The 15,313-nt window shown below is 36.5% G+C and overlaps 2 long non-coding RNA genes across 3 annotated transcripts; one reads left to right on the forward strand and one right to left on the reverse strand.

Annotated features, from left to right (window-relative positions):
- Positions 1-3,017: 3,017 nt before the first annotated feature.
- LOC139431172 (uncharacterized) lies at positions 3,018-4,085 on the reverse strand. 2 transcript variants are annotated; one of them, XR_011641480.1, is made up of 3 exons: positions 3,665-4,085; positions 3,317-3,611; positions 3,018-3,221 (listed from the first exon to the last, which is right to left on the reverse strand). It is a non-coding gene; the product is annotated as an uncharacterized lncRNA (long non-coding RNA). The 2 variants fall into 2 exon arrangements; XR_011641479.1 differs by having other exon boundaries at positions 3,317-4,085.
- Positions 4,086-14,010: 9,925 nt separating this feature from the next.
- LOC139431072 (uncharacterized) lies at positions 14,011-14,798 on the forward strand. Its single transcript, XR_011641375.1, has 2 exons — positions 14,011-14,320; positions 14,375-14,798. It is a non-coding gene; the product is annotated as an uncharacterized lncRNA (long non-coding RNA).
- Positions 14,799-15,313: the final 515 nt, after the last annotated feature.

The following is a 15,313-nucleotide window of genomic DNA, read 5'->3' on the forward strand; positions in this document are numbered from 1 at the left end:
GACACCTTATTTAGTATTACTACTAACCAACTTTGTTTTCTGTTTCAAGTACCGTAGCAGGCTCGGACTCTCATCCATCCCAGGAAGAAGGAATCTCCCAAGGATTCGAAGTTACCAGAGGCTACCCTCTTGGCAGCCAGTTGCGAAAACAACTCTATCAGAACAACAAAAGAACACATATTGACAAGTAACAAAACATTTATATAAATATAAATATAACTCTTGTGTAAATATCTCTTTATGTATAAATATAGTTCTCTGTGTAATTAATTCTTTGTGTAAATAAATTCTCTGTGTAAATAACTACAACTAGCAAACAATAAAGATACGTACATATAATAATGTAATAATTACATCGAACAAACAAAATCATACTAATCTATTTTCTATTTTCTTTTCAGGTATTTCCTTTGGGCAAATATTTCATTACAGTGACAAAACAAAAACAAAATCAAGGCACTTCCTGCCTTCTTTTTACAAAGATAGCATCAACATATCTTTTAAATACCTCAAACCTGTCCCTTCTGGTCATAACAATTTTATAACCCACTGTATCCCATCCTGTAGCCTCCTTTTCCAATTCGTACTCAATTCTGAGATCATTATATTTTGGACACGATTCAATCATATGGAATACTGTTTCTATTTCTCCACACGTGCATAGTGGGGAACCCTCTAATGCCAATTTGCTGAGGTTGTACTTTATTGGACCATGTCCACTTAGCGCAAAACCCATGTTTAGGCCCAGCTTTGCCCACTTGGGCCACTTTAGTCTTACTTTTGGAATAAACTGATATGTAACCCTTCCATTTATACTACCATCCCATCTCCGTTGCCAAACCTTTAGGATTTGTTCTTTCATTATTTCCTTGACTTTTCCCCTAGCCATGCCCCTTTCACCCCCATTCATTCCTAGCATTTGTACACCCTCCTTTTTGGGCCCCCAATACATTACATATCGCGCCGCCAGCTCTATATCCTACGGGGCACAGCCCGCCAGGACTTGGAGCGCATCGTTGGAGATTGTCCTGCATACTGGAAGCATTGCCATTAAAATCGCCCTTTGCATCGAAATTAGTTTTCGGCTGAAATGCACATTAGTGATTCTTTCCCCTCAAACTGGCGCGTCATAACCAATCATTCCCAGAAATAAGCCCTTATAAGGGTCGCTAAGGCTGATCTACTCAGCCCCCATTCACACCTCATTATGCCTCTTTTACAGCCGATTTAATTTTACCTTTTACATGCTCAAGGTGCGGCAAAAATGACCAGCCCTCATCCACGATCACTCCCAAGTATTTCATACTTTTACTGTATTTTATACCATCATCACCAACCTTAATGATTGGCTGTAAATTACCTTTTAATAGAATCATCTTAGTTTTATGTTTTGCAATCGAAAGTTTATTATTTGTTAGCCAACCATTTATTTCGTTCATCGAATGATTCCCTCTCACCTCTAATTCAGTTCGACTGTTTCCTTCAACCAATACGCAAATGTCATCCGCATAAGCAACCACATTGACTCCTTTATATTCTTTATGTAATAATTCGTCCAACAAAATAGACCAGAATCGAGGGCCCAATACTGAGCCCTGCGGGCACCCTCTCGTTATCGCAGTTGTTATTTTGTCTTCACCTGCGCTTATTGTTAGACTTCTATTCCTAAAATAATTATGTATCAAATTATACATTACCTTGGAAACCTTAGCTCTTTCCAGCCTTTGGAGCACTGAGGGCCACCAGACATTGTCAAATGCCCCGGCCACATCTATACATATTCCTAAAACATATTTAGAATCCGTGGTATTTTTAATCTCTCTTACACTTAGAAGTGCAACCATCGTTCCCTTTCCTGCTTTAAAACCGTATTGCCGCGAACGGCCATGATTTAAGACAATGCCCCGAACATCGGTCGTATGAAAAATGCTAACTAAGGGTTTAACGCTACCGCGACCGATGATCGGCGGACATTGAGGGACAATAAAAGAATCGCGAACCGGCCACCGTAGAGTTAAGAGTCATTTGTAGAAAGTAGGATTCGATTAAACATAATTTTGGGAAATAAGTGAAGTTTAATTGTTCAACCCCGCAACAATCCATCCTAACTCATAGCCTTGACGGAGGGTGACGACGATAAATAAAAGGGTAAGTAAGATGTTAATTATTTAATATCTACGCGATACCTCTCACAAAGAACAAAAGATCAAGCGAGTAACCCCTACTGCATAAGAAACAACCCCCGAACGTAACATTTGGTGGAGGCGCTTAGTGATCCAAATTTAAATTAAGTTTTTTTAAATTCAACTGTTATAGAGTAATGTTAAAGATGGCCGACGAAGTTGAGGCTACCTATAAATGTTGTAAAAACAAACCTCTAAAAACCGTTGTGTGTATAAATTGCGGCGAAGCCTTTCATACGGGCTGTAGAGAAAGAGCATGTAAAGATGCTAAAATAATAAAATCGTGTCTAATAAAGTGCTGCGATGCAGGAAAAAGTGAAAAAACCGATGAAGTAGATGTGGACGGACATATATGAACTGTCATCAGCACTAATAAAACAATTAGAACAAATTATAAGCAAACACCTATGTTTTGTTATAAACAAATGTCTACTAGAAGGAGTTTTTCCAAAGGAGCTAAAGTCGGCAAAGATAACACCAGTACATAAGAAGGGAGATAAAAGTGTATGTAGTAATTACAGACCAATATCTATATTGCCTACCTTATCAAAAATATTCGAAATAGTGGTTAACGAAAAATTGGTAGACTATTTCAACAATAACAAATTGTTTACCAATTGTCAACATGGTTACCAAAAACAAAAATCTGCTATAACTGCTCTATTAAGTGTATTGGGAGCGGTAATCCATGGTTTCAATCAAGAACAGTTCACCCAAATCGCCTTTTGTGACTTAAGTAAAGCCTTCGATTCAGTGGACCATTCGATACTGACAGCCAAATTAAAAAAATATGGAATAAAGAACACTGCACTGGGGTTTTTGGTATCATATCTGAAGACTAGAAAACAATCGGTCTTTTGGAGGGGCAAACAATCCACCTGGAGAGAAGTGAGAAGTGGAGTGCCTCAGGGTTCGATCTTAGGTCCATTACTTTTCCTTATATACATCAATGACTTACCAGGTAGTGTTCCAGCAGAACGAATTTGTCTTTATGCAGATGACACATCTTTTATTACGAGAAGTGGCGACATCAAGGAGCTGGAAGAAAAAACAAAACAAAATATAGAAAACGCTGAACATTGGTTCTACATAAATAAGTTAAAGATGAATAAAGAAAAAACAAACATACTTACCTTTCACACAAGACGATGCGATGGAGTGATAGATAAATCCATAAAGTTCCTTGGAGTTACTATTTCAGAAACTCTTAAATGGTCTAAACACATATCAAACCTGAAAGGGCGACTGTCTAGTGCTCTGTATTGCCTTAAAACAATACGTTCAAACCTTCCACCCGAGACATTCCGAAGCGTTTACTTCGCATATTTCCATGCTATCGCGACGTATGGGATCATTACGTGGGGTGCATCTAGAGAGATGGAAGCCATTTTCGTTATGCAAAAGAAGGCAGTTCGGATACTGGCTGGACTAAAAAATCAAGAGAGTTGTAGAAGCCAATTTAAAAAATTAAAAATACTTACCTTGCCGTGCTGTTTTATACGCTCCTGTCTAGAGTATACTCATAATAATAAAGATTTGATGCTGAAACACGTAGACAATCACGAACACAACACCCGATACAAAGAAAATATTGTGACTCCATATCACCGAGTGGTCAAATCACAAAACACATACGATTATATAGCCGTCAAATTATATAACGCACTACCATTGGAAACAAGAAGCATGGAAGTAAAACAGTTTCGAATCACTGTCAAGAATATTCTCTTGGAAAATGAATACTATACTGTGCAAGAATACTTTGAATGGATGACCGAGAATGAGGAAATTGGCATTTCCTTTATGTGAACACTATTAATTGTTTTCTTTTCTTTTGACGTCAATACTGTACCATGCTGTACTTTGTTTAAATAAAGTTATTATTATTATTATTATTATAATTTTTTCATATATATTTTTTTACGTTATGGCTCAGGAAACAGGTGCCAAACCGAAAAAGATTACCCACAGACGAGTAGCTAGTGGAGCTGATATACAGTTAGAATTGGAAGACAATGCTTTCAGTCGAAGTAGACGAACACCTAGATCCCCCCCATTAACAATGAGCACCCCACACTTAGAGAGCGAACCATTTTTTAGCTCAACTAGTGCGCCAAGTGAAACACAACCAATTTTTACGAAACCCCAAATCCCGCCACCACAACCACCATTAGTTTCTATTAGTAATGTCATAAGTAGTATATTGCCAGTTGAAATACCTTTTGATGATGCAGATACGTCTAGAGCTTTTAATAGAACAGTATCACAAAATTCGCCTGAACCCCCGTCTAATGTAAATGTTTATGAAACTCCAACTAGTCGGATACAAAATCCTACTAAAAGAGTTACAATAGTTTCTCCCCCTAGTAATATTACACAAATTAATTCATTTTTACCCCATAATAGTACAATCTCACAATTACAACAAAATCGCGCTCCGATCACACCAAAATTTACACAACCACCATATTTCGATCCACGAAAAGATGACCCCATCAAATTTTTAAAACAATATCACTTGACAGCTCAAGCAAATGCGTGGAATGACGACTTAAAATTAATTTATCTTAATAATTCTTTGTTGGGAACTGCGTCTGTTTGGTTCCGAAATTTTGCAAAATACAATCCAAATGCCGTTTGGGCAGATACGTTAAAAACTTTTAAATGTAAATTCATTGGACCTAATTATGAAGACAACTTAAATTATAGATTAATGACCACACGCCAAAGACCCGACGAACCCCTTTTAGAATACTATTATGCGGTGATAGATTTGTGCGACGAAATTAATCCGGGAATGCTAGAATGTGAAGTAATGCATAGAATTGTTGTTGGGATGTTACCTTATTATAAACATATGTTTCATATTAGTCGTCCTAAAAATTTAAACGAAATGGAACAAATAATAGATACTATAGCGGAAACAGAACGGGGTAGTAATAATCATTATAATTATAATTTGCAATCAATAAGTCAATCACTTAATAATAACATAAATTTAAATCAAGGAAAAGAAATAAATTCCACAATAAGTAATATGACAACGGAAATTACGCAACTTGTGTTGAAAGAAATAAAATCAGAGTTGGCACGTATTAAACCGGATTCGTATCGATCAAATAACGAGCGAAGACCTCCAGTTAACAATAATCAGCAATTCCGTAATACACGAACAACGGATGGTCGTCCAATTTGTTATGTATGTAAAAAACCTGGACACATTGCCGCGATTTGCAGATATCGTAATTCGAATAACCAAGGTCAGACTAACAGAAATAATTTAAACCAAAATGGACAGAGCACTCAGAGGTCCTAAACTCTGTCCTGTCAACAAATAAGGATACTCGGACCTCCTTATCTTACCTTATTAATCAAACCGACAAATTAATGAATCATATAATACCTTCTCTGAAAAACTGTTCTATACTAACTATTAAGGGTTTTGTAAATAACATATATACAAGAATTATAATAGATACTGGCTCGGAATATAATTTAGTCAATAAAGCGTGCGTCAAAAATTTTGAACAATCAGTTCAAGTGCCCAATTTACGATCAATTGGTAATTTATTGGTTTCACCCATTGGAATTACTGATGTTAAGATCATAATTTTTGGAAAAGAGATTAAAACTCCGGCTTTAGTTATAGATACCCTGCCTACATGCCTGTTATTAGGTTGTAAATTCTTGAAAGATAATAACGTTAAAATTAATTTTGAAAATAATACAGTTTCAATTGGTTCCGAGAATACAATTAAAGAGCATTTACTACCGTCGAATCAGCAAATAAATGTCTTAGATGAACAAAATTCCGAGAGGTTAAACTTCGTTATCGCGCGTCCTCTAGAAGTATGCGACCTTCCAGTAAACAAAACCCGAGTAACAGCTGGGATAGTTCGAAAAGACGTTGACTTGTTTTCTTTGCCGAGAGATTGGTGTCTAATAAATACTAGTACGTCACATTTAAAAACGTGTAGTAAAAAAGATAGACAGTTCAAAAACATATTTAAAACTATTAAAAATGTAAATAATATGATGGATGTTGGTGATATATTAACTGCAACAAATGATAGTTTTCACATGTGTTATTTAATAATTAAAGCAACAACTCGAGATAAATTTAACAGGGAATCTTTTCAAAATTCCTTAGAAAAATTAAAACGATATTTGTTAGACAATAATTTCAGTAAAGTCGCGTTCACCACTAATTTGGGAGGTCTCAAACCAAATAAACTTGAAAAAATATTTAACGTTTTATTTTCGGATACAAGTATAGAAACAGTTATTTGTAACAATAAAAACTGCTCTACGAATCAAATTCTAGAAACCGACATAAATGTCGAAAGCAACAACACTTGCGGGTGGGATAATTTACCAAAGAATGATGTTATAGATAGTAATTATAAGAACAATATAATAAAAATAAAATTGAAGAACGATTACGTACTAAAACCTCAAAGTGAAACTTGTTGCATGGTAGAGTTTTCAGAAAACCATGAAAAAACAATAAATTTTATACATTTGTCAGTAGATATAGTTTATTAGGAAAAAACCACTTAGAAATAGTTGATAATTTTCAAAACTTAGGGGAATGGCATGTTAAAATTTATAATTATGGGTTAATACCACGTAAGTTAGTGAATAGGAGTGTTATTGGGTACTTAGATGGAAGTAGGAGTTCCGAACTCGAAGAATTAAATAATAATAGAGAAATAATAGATTCGTATTTAGCTATAGAGTTAAGTTCCAATATAGTTTATAACATTAATAAAGAGCTGGATAAAGCGTTGATAGATAGACTCAAAACATTACTTGACCAAAATTCTGACATAATGTCGTGTAATTCGTCGAAACTGGGGTTAACTAAGTTAAATCAGCACAAAATTGAAACTGGAAATAAACCTCCAGTGAAAACACGTCCATATAGAGTTAGCTTTAAAGAACGGGACATTATTAAAGAACAGGTAGACGAAATGCTCAAGCAAGGAGTAATAAGACCATCAGATAGTGAATAAGCGTCACCTGTCGTTCTGGTAAAGAAACCAGATAATTCATACAGATTTTGTGTAGATTATAGAAAATTAAATGCTACAACTACGAAATTTTCTTATCCACTTCCGTTAATCGATGATATACTGCACTTTCTAGGAGGTCACACTTATTTTACAGTACTAGATTTAAATAGTGGGTATTGGCAGTGTGAAGTAATGGAGAGTGACAGACATAAAACTGCTTTTATAACATCAGATGGACTTTATGAATTTAATAGATTACCTTTCGGTCTTTGCAATGCACCAGCAACTTTCCAAAGATTGACGGACACAATTTTTAAAGACTTAAAATGGAAACAAGTGGCGATTTATCTTGACGATATAATCGTAGTTAGCAAAACTTTTGAGGAACGTCTTACAAATTTAAATACCGTATTTAGTCGTATTAGAGGTGCCTGGCTAACTTTAAAAGTATCAAAATGTCACTTTTGTAATAACGAGCAAAAGATATTAGGTCACACAATCACCCAAACAGGTATTTTACCTGACAAAGCCAAGATTAATGCTATTTTAGAATTTCCAACACCAAAACGAGTTAGAGATGTTCAATGTTTTTTGGGCCTTTGCAATTTTTACCGTAAATTTATTGAAAATTGTGCAAAATTAGCTGCACCATTGTATAAAGTAACCAGTTTAAAATCTAAATTTTATTGGGGAGAAAATCAAGATCAAGCGTTTAATAAACTTAAAGAAAAACTTGCTAAGCCTCCGCTATTACACCATTTTCGACAAGATGCTATTACTGAATTGCATATAGACGCTAGTGGAGAAGGTTTAGGGGCAATTTTGTTACAAGCCGATACAAATAACGATGACTTACACCCCGTCGCATACATTTCTCGCAACCTTACCGCTTCTGAACGAAATTACACGATCACTGAACAAGAGTGTTTAGCTGCTGTATGGGCAATTGAAAAATTACGTACCTGTCTGTGGGGTTTATCCATGTTTACTATAGTCACGGACCATCATTCGCTTTGTTGGTTACACTCATTAAAAAGTCCAAACAAGAGATTACTACGTTGGTCACTAAAGCTTATGGAGTATAACTACAACGTCATCCACAAAAAAGGAATTCACAATAAGGATGCTGATGCTCTTTCGAGATATCCGTGTAATATTGCGACAAATATCGACGAACTACAAGCCTTGGAGGTTCCAACATTTATAGCTACATCTATTGATCTACAAAAATTACAAGAAGAAGATAGAAGAATTCAAGAAATAAAGATGGCCATCTCAGACAAAAATGTTGGAGGTCCATCGATTGAAAAAGTTGCTCAAAATTACATATTAAAAGATGGAGTTCTTTATAAAAGAAATTTCAAAGTACACGGTCAAGAATCATTTTTAGTAATCCCAACAAATCTTCGTGAAGAGATTCTACATACGAATCACAAGGATCCGATTAGTGGACATCTAGGATTTACACGAACATACGATAAAATCAAAAAACGCTATTATTGGGATGGTATGATGAATGACATCCGGAAGTATGTCCGCGGATGTCCTGATTGTCAAACTAGAAAGGGGCCAACCAATCAAAAACCAGCCGGTTTACTACAACCAATTCAAGTCGGACAACCATTTGAGCGAGTTGGTATTGATTTATTGGGCCCACTACATCGAAGTTCGAGTGGAAAAACCTTTATAGTGGTAGCAACAGATTACGCAACACGATGGGTAGAAGCTAAGGCACTACCAAGTGGGAAGGCTGAACCGGTAACTAAATTTATCATTGAACAAATAATCTGCAGACACGGATCCCCTAAAACATTACTCAGCGATAGCGGCACAGTCTTCATGTCCAATTTAGTCACAGAAATTTTACGACTGATGGGCACTGAAAACACATACACAACAGCATACAAACCATCAACGAACGGTCTCACCGAGAGGTTCAACAAAACTCTCATTGATATGATCAGTTTATACACATCGACTTCTGAAAAAGACTGGGACGTTTTCCTACCTCACTGCATCTTCGCTTACAACACCGCGAAACAAGAAAGTACTAAATATAGTCCATTCAAACTAGTGTATGGTAGAGAACCGGTGTTACCAACCGACGCTCAATTAATATTGGATATGTCGACCGAATACGGGTTACAAACTCAAGACGTAATAATAAAAGTAAGACAAAATGCTAAGGACAACATTCACCGACAACAAGAAAAAGACAAACGAAGATAAGATGAGAAACATCGTGACGTAAGTCTTAACGTGGGAGACATAGTTCGTGTGAGAACACCACTCAGGCAGGTTGGAAAAAGTGATAAGCTTCAACCGAAGTACTTTGGACCATACAAAATCAATGTTGGATAATAAAGTATAACAAAATATATTTTGTTTCAGTTGAAGAAAAACAATTCATGTTAGATACAAAGACACCTTTATTATCCACCTTTAGCCAAAATTGCGAAGTTACATTATTAAGACCAACTCACTCCTTACCTCGTATGTGTAAAAGAATTATAACTGTAGTAAATACTACTTATTTTGTGGAGGAGAGAGAGGAGAACACGTGGATATTTGTAGCGCCACGAACAGAAATTGTAACAATCAATTGTAGATCTAAGCAAACAATTAATATAAAATTGTTAGGTACTGGCCGTATCTCATTGTCCCCAAATTGTACCGCTAATTCTGAATTAGTTACTTTAACACCCGTAGCAACTAAGCAATCCAAACTGCATTCAATACTGGTTTTGAACAATGCCGACATGTGTCTTCACCTTTACACACTTTAGATATATGGCTATATTCCAGGCACTTAAAGCATCTCGTTACAAGGACATAATCCGTGACCCTGCAAGACCATGGACCGATGTACACACGTCCCAAGTTTGTAAGAATTGTCCAAACGTTTGTTGGAACCTCGAAAATTATGTTCGATTCATTTTCTCGCTTAGCTACCCTGGTTATTATTTTACACTCTTTTTTAAACGTTTCATAAGTTATACCTTCTCTGCCCTCAATATTTCTGTTGTACAAGTTGTCTATTAGGTTTTCTTCCGTTATTTCAGTAGGAACATCAAACATTTGTATGGCCGGTCTTAGCATTTTTGGGGACTCTACTTTTAAACCAACTTCTTGCAATTTCTTACAGTTTTTAACTTTTTGAACTTCAGCCTCATCCGCCAACTCCACAACCACACCGGAATTTCGTATTGTTCTAATTTTGTCAACTTTAACATTACTTAGTTCTCCCTGTATTATTTTATACACTTTCTCTTTAACTATGTATTTCGCTACTAACACCTTCAGATTGACTGTTAGTTTTAATCAGCACTTTTTTCTTTGTTACAGGTACTAGGATATCTTTCATTTTCACCACCTTCGCGAAGGATCGGGTATGCGCCGATGGACCAGTAATCTGATCAGGTAAGACACTTTTTATTTCATTCAGCTTCCTTAAATATTTATTTTGTTCCTTCAACTTTATATTTTCGACTAAAACTTCCCTCAGGTTGTCCTCGAGGGAATTTCACTTCTCCAGGATAACTACAGAGGCCTCTTTAGATATTTTTGACGCACTCGACAAAAGATAAGCCTGTAAAGCGGATCTTTCCTTTTTAATATTTTTAATTTTATCCTCCTCATTATGTTTGTTTAAGTGTTCATCTGCCTCATCATCTTTGCGGCGTCTTTTATTTGAAGACACAGAAGACACGGACGATGCCCGGCTTCTGGACTCTTCCACCTCCATTTTCGACTCACTAGCCGAAGCTGCGGACTCTTTAGCCGTACTTTTTGTTTGTACGCTTGTGGGCGGACTTCTCATTACTTTACTGTTTCTTCTTTGAAACACACTTGCGAGCTTATCTAATGTATCATCATCCCCTCCACCCCCCATATATCTCGCATAGTACCTTCCCTCCTGTCCCTTACCTTTATCCCCTTTTTCCCCTTTATCTCCCATGTTGCCGAGAGCTTCGACCGGGTCAGCACCCCAAGTCTCCCCTCCCAGTCCCCTCCTGCCGGGGTGGCTTCCGCTGAGCGGTACCTTTGGCCGTATAGAGGATACTTACGGCTCTAATGCGTTAGGTTTTGCCTTACCCAATTTGCCGGCCCCCGCTTCGTTTCCGAGGTTACCGCGGGGAGGTAGGTTGTCCCGCTCAGCTGAGGTGTTACGTTGACAACACACACACTCGCACAATTGCTAGGTACAATACCCCTAGGACAAACAATAAAAAAATAATAAACAAATAAAAATAAAATAACTTAAAAGAGGCAAACTCACCCGCAGACCGGAGCAAGACCGTGGAAAGACGGACCTCAGCAAAGGAAGCCAAACCCATCTCCTCCAAAAACCGCTCGCGGTAGCTTGCATATTTCGGGCAGACACTCAACATATGCAGGATATTTTCGGTTTCACCACAGGAACATCGCTCACTGTCCTCCAGTCCCAGGCTTCTCAGGCGGGCTCGGATTGGACCGTGGCCCGTCACAGCGAACCCGAGATGGAGACCCAGTCTAAACCAAGGGGGAAACTCGGTCCTAACCTGCTGGAAGAAAAGGTAAGTATCCCTCCCCCCTCTCATTACCAAGGTCATGGTGCTGCAAGAACGTGCCCCTGTTATCCCACATGACCCCTAGATACTTTACCACGCTAGCATTAATCAGATTTCCCCCCTCCAACTTAATAATCGGTGCCCTCTGCAGGAGACCCTGGACAACCGCCCTTGTCTCATGCTGTGACACTGTCAGCCCATTCACACGTAGCCACTCACTCATCCTGTTCATCACCACACACCCCATCCTCTCAACTTCCGCTCTGCTGTTGCCTTTTATTAGGAACACAATATCGTCGGCGTAGGCCATCACCTCTACACACTCCGACTCCATACACAACAATTCATCCAACACTACATTCCAGAAGCGGGGCCCCAGCACTGAGCCTTGGGGACACTCCTTCCTCATACATCTATCCACACACCCCGCACCTGAACTTAACTGAACCTTTCTCTCTCTAAAGTAATCACACACAACCTCATACACATTCCTTTCAATCCCAGCCATTCTCAACCTACGCAAAATAACAGACCACTTTAAAACATCAAAGGCCCCCTCTACATCCACAAACACTCCAACTACATACTTATCCACACAATTTCTGACACACTCCCCCACCGATGCTAAGGCATCGTCCGCGCCTAACCCCTTCTTAAACCCAAACTGCCGTGCACAGTCCATACCTGCGGCTGTGTAACTCTTTTCGATCCGCGCCCAGATTAGTTTTTCAAGGACCTTGATGAAAACTAATTCAATAAATCTCATAGAAACGATGAAAATTCTTTATTTAGATTTGTTTCAGTGCGACATGTTTCGACCCATTATAGGAAATCTTAATACCCCTACTAACAAAATTGCTAAACACCTACAAACATTTTTATTTAAAACTTTCAATAATACTTTTAAATACAATATTAAGAATTCAACAGAGCTGATTAAAAAATTAAAAGATTTTAAACTTCACGATAAAGATAAACTTCTTTCTTTTGATATCAAAAACCTCTATACTAATATACCCATAGAAGAAACGATAAAAATTATTAAGACATATCTCATGAATAACCAAATTTCTTTGGAGCTGGACGAATTGGAGATAGATAGTTTCCTTAATGTTTTGAAACATACATGTAATCAAAACTTTTTCACGTTTAACAATAAATACTATAAAATGAAAGATGGGTTACCCATGGGCTCCCCCATATCGGGTATTATGGCGGATATTTTTGTTAATCACTTTGAAACCATACTTTTTTCGGATAAGTTTAAAACGTTCACAAAAGATATTTCTTTCTATGCCAGATATGTCGACGATATTTTTATAATTTACAAAGGTAACCCCGCCAAATTAATAGCCCTTCACAATATCTTCAATAATATCAATAACTTAAAATTCACTATAGAAACTGAAAATTCACAAAGATGTCTTAGTTTCCTAGATGTCCGGATCCAAAGAGATAATAAAAACAATAAAATGATATTTGATATATACTCAAAACCAACTACCACTGATATACTTATTCCAAAAAACTCTTATTGTAGCAAACAACATAAATACGCTAGCTTTAGGTTTCTATTTAATAGGTTATACAATATACCACTTAACGATAATAATTTGAAAAAAGAAATCATAAGAATAGTTTCATTGGCTAACAATTTATACTCTATGAAAGACCTACAAACAATATACAATAAAGTGCACCTATCACAGATAAAAAAGAAGATTTATCCACATTACAAAACAAAAATGAAATTTGTATCTATACCATTCCACCCAATTTTAGAAAATAAGTTAACTAGGAATCTGAATAAGTTCAACATATGCCCCGCCTTTATCTCCAATAATTGTAAGCCAGTTCTTCAACTCATGAACAATAAATCAAAGATAAATCAAAACGAACAGAGTGGTGTCTATAAAATAGAATGCACGGGATGTGATGGGATCTATGTGGGACAAACAGGCCGTAATATTAAGATACGCTATAAGGAACATATGACCAAAAAAACTTCCGCAGTTTACAAACACGTCAAACAAAGCAAACATGAAATCCCATTTGAAAACATTAAACTACTAAAAAATGTCAAAAAATCTAACGAAATGAACCTATTAGAAGAATTTTACATTCACAAATTTAAAGACAAAAATCTACTCAATGACACTTCAGACCTCAACCCATATAGAAATTTCCTTCAATTCATATAATTTGAGTAATAACCTAATCATCAACAGCTAATTTTTAAAAAAGATTCTCTCTCCCTTTTTTCCCTGTCCTAATATTCCCTCATCTTTAAGGAAAACTTTTTCAAATAAAAGCCAATTTTCAAATTCAAACAATTGTCATCTCCCTGCCTATGCAATGCGCATGCCCCAAATGGACCATAATACATTTCTGCATTCTACATCAAGCCCTCAGTCCAACCTCAATCACGCAATGAACCACCTGTTGTGACTTAAATTTTGGATTTGTTTAATTGATTACGAATATCACAGATTTTTTCTTTCCCAATAACATGATTCACCTCCTCTATTGTATTAAATAAATTTTAACACGTGATCTAAATTTAACGATGAAAGTAAGACGCCATTTTCCTCTCAATTTTCTGTACTGATTCGATGTCTTATTTCAGAATTTTTAACAATCCCCTTTACATTCCCTAACAATTTATTTCTTTTATGAACCCTATAAACATACAATTAACTATTGAGACCTAAATAAACCCGCATATTTATATAAAAAAATCCCTTTAAACCGTAATTACTCCAAATAATTGACTTAAATTGGATAAAGAAAAATATTTTTGGTCTACTTCCCCTACTGGTACAATGTTTTTAAGGAAATCTATCAAAATAGAACATCTGTACATTTCAACTGATTGATGGTAAAATTAAAAAAGAATTTTTATTATAATTATGTTTTATATACTTACCTCTCGCGGAACGATTTATTATATAACGCAATGTATTTATGTGTTTCTCAGTCGTGCCTGAAGAAGATTGTTAAATCGAAACATGTCGCACTGAAACAAATCTAAATAAAGAATTTTCATCGTTTCTATGAGATTTATTGAATTAATACTTACGATGAACACCGAATCCACTTTAACAAAGATTGATGAAAACTGGCAACAGCGAGATAAGCCGGTAACCCTTGGGGAGTAGTATAGATTCGCCGATTCTAGAACCTCCTCCTCGAACCAGCGTTCTAGGAAGAGGTTCTTGAATCGGCAAATTTTTTGGGGGTCAGAGGAGGTTCGATGAGGAGAGGAGGTTCTTGAATCGGCGCACAGTGGTTCAAAACGGCGAAAAGTGACGCATAGACCTTTAGAGATTTATTACATTAATGAAACTTGGTATGTGATTATTGTACCAAAAATTATGATGTGTCAAAATTTAGAGTAAATTCGTCAACCGAAAGTGACACTTTACCTGAACACATACCTATACTTTTTCATATAAAGTTGCACTTTAAATTGAGGTAGATGAATGCCATTTTGTATAACCTATTATAATCATGAGAAATATCAAAATATCAAATTTCAAACAAATCGCAAAACCGGAAATGGTAC

The sequence above is a fragment of the Onthophagus taurus genome, chromosome 8 (genome assembly GCF_036711975.1).
Source record: "Onthophagus taurus isolate NC chromosome 8, IU_Otau_3.0, whole genome shotgun sequence".
NCBI classification, from domain to species: domain Eukaryota; kingdom Metazoa; phylum Arthropoda; class Insecta; order Coleoptera; family Scarabaeidae; genus Onthophagus; species Onthophagus taurus.